This window comes from Bidens hawaiensis, unplaced genomic scaffold (assembly GCF_021521415.1).
Source record: "Bidens hawaiensis isolate Kalapana, Puna unplaced genomic scaffold, B.hawaiensis_p1.1 tig00058175_1, whole genome shotgun sequence".
Lineage (NCBI taxonomy): Eukaryota > Viridiplantae > Streptophyta > Magnoliopsida > Asterales > Asteraceae > Bidens > Bidens hawaiensis.
Window position 1 is genome coordinate 1 of NW_027500514.1, and position 5,790 is coordinate 5,790.

Here is a 5,790-nt window from a genome sequence, read left to right on the forward strand (position 1 = left end):
TGGCCATAACGAGTTCGAAAAGCAGTCTTCGGAATATCTTCATCGCGGGTATGCGCAACTGGTGATAGCCAGAGCGGAGATCAATCTTCGAGAAACAAGAGGCACCTTGGAGTTGATCAAAGAGGTCGTCAATACGCGGTAAGGGATACCGGTTTTTAATGGTGAGTTTGTTCAACTCGCGGTAATCAATACACATGCGAAACGATCCATCTTTCTTTTTAACGAACAACACCGGAGCACCCCAGGGCGAAGAGCTAGGGCGAATGAATCCTTTAGCAGTCAACTCTTGAAGTTGGCTGGCCAATTCTTGCATCTCAGCGGGTGCAAGACGATAAGGAGATTTAGCTACGGGGGAAGCACCAGGGACAAGATCAATACGGAACTCGACTTCACGAGCGGGAGGGATACCAGGAAGATCATCAGGAAAAACTTCAGGGAAATCACGCACAACAGGGATATCGCGAAGCTTCTTCTCTTCAGCAGGTTTAACCACATGGGCTAGAAATGCAATACACTTCTTCCGCATGAGCCTTTGGGCTTCGGCGCAAGACATAAGTTTAAGACCACTGGAGGGTTTTTCGCCGTAAATGTAAAGATCACCATTTTCTCGAGGTAGGCGAATCAATTTCTTGGCGCAAATAACTTCGGCGCGATTATGCGAGAGCCAGTCCATACCAATAATAACATCAAAGCTTCCAAGAGGCATAGGGATGAGGTCGATCAGAAAATCGTTTTCGTTAAGATTAAGCGTACAATCTTTAATCACTGAGTTAATTAAAATAATTTCACCATTAGCCAATTCAACTGAAAAATCTTCTTTTAAATCGTTGCGCGGTCGCGCAAGCTTCTGCTCGAAGGCGCGAGAGATAAAGCTTCGATCGGCGCCAGTATCAAAAAGTACAGAAGCATAAAATCCGTTAAGTAAAAAATGTACCATTAACTACGTCATTATTCGCTTGCGCTTGGTGCGCGGTTATGTTAAAAGCTCGTCCACGCGTCACTTGGTTCGAAATCTGGTTCACCGGATTCGCTTGTGTGATTTGCACTTGCAGTCTCGGGCACGCGTTCCGGAAATGACTGGGATCACCGCAGTTAAAGCACGTTCTGGGTCGTGGGTTTTGGTAGGTTGGTTGTGGATTCTGCGGGTAGACTGGTGGTGTTGGCGCAATTGGATTGGCGAGAAGGACTCTACAGTTCTCAGCAGTGTGACCAGTACGGCCACATCGGTTACAAAGTCGACACGGGGTTTGGGTTGGGTGGTGAAATCTACAGGTTGGGCAAAAGGGATGGTTTCCTGTGTAAGGTTTCTTAGTTGGCGGGGGCAGGGAGTGCTGGATTGGTTAAGGCATAGTTATGGACTACAGGAGGTGCTGGGTAGGTTGACAGTGGGTTAGGCGCGTAAACTGGGGGTTGGTAAACGGGTTGCTGGACAATGGGCGGGTTGGTAAGCGCATAGGCCTTGCGCCTGCGCTTGAGGTTGCTACGGTTTGAGGGTTCTGGTTTGGTTTCCGCGGGTTCAGGGACAGTTTTGGTGGTTTTGGTCTTCTCAGTTTCCCGCAGGAACAGGGTTCCTGCTCTGACATGGTTGTCGCTAAGCACAGCGGCCAACTCGATGGCGTCAGAGAGGGTAACTGGGTTTCTGGCCCATACAGAATCTTGAATTTCCATGGGGAGACCCCCAAGGAATTTCTCGATTGCTCGGCGTGAAGGGGTAACAAGGTGAGGGACCAGTAAGCTTAGCTCGTGGAAGCGCGTCGCGTACTCGCGCGCTTCACCGCTGTACTGCTTCAAGTTCCAAAATTCTTCCTCCAGGCGCTTAACTTCGTTGGGAGGGCAGAATTCTCGCGTAAGAATTTCCTTGAATTCCTCCCATGTCATGCTAGAAGCAGCCTCTGCGCCACGCGCATGAGCTACTCCATTCCACCATGTAAGCGCTCTAGATTCCAGGACACTGGAAGCATACAGGGTTCGTCTGTCTGAGGGGCATTGGGTATGGAGGAAAGTGTTTTCTATCTTCTCGAGCCACTGGAGCATCACGGTGGCTCCTTCGAGACCTGTGAACTTTGGAGGGTTACCCGCATTAAATGTCTTAATGTTATAACTCGAGGTGTTGGTATTGTTTTGGCTCAAAGCTTAGGCTATTGCGGCGGCCATTTCCTGGGAACGTTGCTGTCTACGCATGCGCGAGGCTTCTCTTCTCTGAAATCGGCGAGATAGCGGAGGCATTCTATAAAAGTTTTAATTTTAGTTAATATCTTGGTTTTATCGCAAAGTATAACTTTATAAAGCTTGGTTTCACGGAGTTAGATGCTATCAAAAGTTAAAGTAAAATAAATGACCCAATATGCAGACTTAATAAAGGTAACAAATTCGAATCAGAAATCGACAATTCATGCATCACCATGACTTTCCGAATTCCCAATTTAAAATATACGAGTAAACGAGTATTGGAGATTGACGATTCATGTATCACCATGACTTTCCAATCTTCGATATAAAATATACAAGAAAATGAGTATTAGAGGTTGACAATTCATGTATCACCATGACTTTTCAAGTCTCCAACCTCAGAACATAATCGTAAATGGAAATTGAAAATCAACTATTCATGTATCACCATGACTTTTCGGATTTTCAAATCCCACAAACGAATATGTAAGTAAAATCAATAAAAATCGAAATTCAACCAAAATCGAAATATCGCGAAATAGAACATAAAATCATATACTGCGCAAGTGCGAGCATATTCATAAATAACGAGTAATTAACAATAAGCGCGCAAACATGAGATTTCTCTCATGCGCGAGAAGGGACTCTTAGGTATTCTAGGCCGTTACGTCTAACCACCTATCCTAAAGTCAACGAGCTCTGATACCAATCTGTAACACCCCGACCAAAGGCGGATTATACATCGGGGCGCCACATATTGTTTCATTACTCGTGACACTATTGGTGTCAATATTTATTAATACACATTTTATCGCGCTACGCGCAGCGGGGGAAAATAAAGAACATAAATCAAACATAAATCAATATATTATAATTATAACATTCAAACATCATTAACTTGTCCTGATACATTTTAATTCTAGGTCCAAAAGTAAAAACGTCCTACGTGTCCACAAGCTCCAAAACAGCTACTGCAAACCTGAACATGTGTTAAAATAAACGTCAAACACTTGCGTGTTGGTGAGAAATCAAGTTTAATACAATACATAGATAACAATAAATCTGCGCGCAACATGTGTATGTCTGGTTTTCAACAAGGGTGTAATCTGATCGGGACCAACTCTAAGAGACAAGACTGCCAGTGCTCACAATTGAGCTCACAAACAAGACTAACTGTGCATGTGTAAACAAAAGAGAAAATCATAAACGAATGTTCTCCCGTGTTCATCTAATGGTACCATGAAAACTGCGGAATAGACCGTCCATACGGTTAATGATCCACACATACAAATAAACAGCCAAGTCTACGTCCTCAACACATGGGATACTGCGCGACTAAAGTTCATAAACAGTTTAAGACTCAAGTTTTGTATGAACACATGAACATCCCAAAGCATTTAAAATAAAAAGGGATTAGATACGAGATAACTCACTTGATAAACGATGCGGTGAAAGATATGCAAGAATCAACTCTTAAACAAGCAAAGTTAACCTATAAATAAGATTATTGTTTTAATGATCTGTTTTAAGTCTTGATTATAAGTTAGCATAATTAATAAGTAAATTATTATATATAATATATATATATTACCGGAAAAGCAGGGCAGAACAGGGAGGAAGACGGAGGCAGAGAGGAAGACGGCAGAGAGAGCAAGGAGCAAGAGAACAGGAGAGATTAAGTGTTTGTGTGTGATGTGTTATGAAAATATTATTATTATATATAGGAAAACCCTAGGAGACACAAACCCTAGAAAAAGGGGAAAAGATCTCAAAAAGTAAAAGAAAAGATATCAACGGTAAAAAGTTCTGAAAAGTAAAGATATCAAAAGATATGGCTGCTGCAGGGGGCAAGATAAAGCTGACAGGGAACAGTAAAAAGCATGGGCGGATCAGATAAAGGTACTGGTCAAGCATGGCAAAAGCAGATCTCAAAAGATAATGTCAGTCACTTTTTCTACCAACCAATGGGGGTTGGTACGCATGCTGCGCCGAAAGTAACTATTCAGACATTAGATAGGTTAGGTCAACAGCACAGAAGATAAGACAACACAAAAGCAAACGGCTAGATTTAAACAGAAGATACAAGGGTTAAGCGCGGGAAGGCTGAGTGCGCGAGCGCGAAGGCTGGCACAACAACCCTTAGCGCACTGCGGGAAGAATCGCATCCTTAGCGTGCTGCGTGAACTAGAATTCTAAGCGCATCGCGGGAAGAACATACATTCTTAGCGCATTGCGGGAAGAACATGCATTCTTAGCGCGCTGCGAGAAGAGTTCTCTTCACGCATCGCAGGAACAAGATGTCTTCACGCAGGCTTCCATGTAAGGAGTCTGGCGCGTGGAGCTGCAGACATCCTTAGGCGGGAAGAACCAAAGGACAAGCAAAGAGTTGAGGGAAACAAGGCTTAAGGGCGGGACGGCGACAAGAGGGAAAAGAAGGCGGAATGAGAGAAGGAAGAGGGAGGGGACGGCGGAAAGAAAGAGAGAGAAAAAGGCGGGAAGGAAATATATATATTATTATTATTAAAAATAAAACATAAGTATATAAATATATTAAATCATAAAAGAAAGGGATCGGGTCAGAGAAACGGGTACCTGGGTCGGGTCGGATCAGGGCAGATGTCACACACGCGCCAGACTCCTTCCAAGGAAGCCTGCGTGAAGACCATCTGTTCCAGCGATTCGCGAGACGAACTCTTCTCGCAGCGCGCTAAGAATTATAATTCTTCTCGCAGCGCGCGAAGAACGGTAGTTCTTCCCGCGACGCGCTAAGGATTTGTAGTTCTTCTCGCAGCGCGCTAAGAATCGTAGTTCATCCCTCGACGCGCGAAGAATTATAGTTCTTCCCGCGGCGCGCTAGGAATTGTAGTTCCTCCCGCGGCGCGCTAAGAAATGTGATTCTTCCCGCGGCGCGCTAAGAAATGTGATTCTTCCCGCGGCGCGCCTTAGCCTTCTCGCGCTAAACCCTTTGAGTTTTCTTCTGTTTAATCTAGCCATTTGCTTTTGTGATGTCTTATCTTTTGAGCCGTTGACCTAATCTGCTTTATGTCTAAAAAGCCACTTTTGGCGCAGCATGCGCACCAACCCCATTGGTTGGCAGAAAAAGTGACTGACATTATCTTTGGAGATCTGCTTTTTCCATGCTTGACCAGTACCTTTATCTGATCCGCCCATGCTTTTTACTGTTCCCTGTCAGTCTTTTTTCTCTTTTTCCCTGCTGCCATATCTTTTGATATCTTTTGCTTTTGGAATCTTTTGCTTTTTGAGATCTTTTTCCCCTTTTCTAGGGATTGTGTTCCCTAGGGTTTCTCTATAAATAATAATAATATTTTCATAACACTACACACACAAAACACTTAATCTCTCCTGTTCTCTCTTGCTCCTTGCTCTCTCTGCCGCCTCCTCTCTGCCTCCGTCTTCCTCCCTGTTCTGTCCTGCTTTTCCGGTAACATATTATAAATAATAATTTACTTATTAATCATGTTAACTTATAATCAAGACTTAAAACAAATCATTAAAACAATAATCTTATTTATAGGTTAACTTGTACTTGTTTAAAGTTGGTTCTTGCATTATCTTTCACCGCAACGTTTATCATGTGAGTAATCTCGTACATAATCCCTT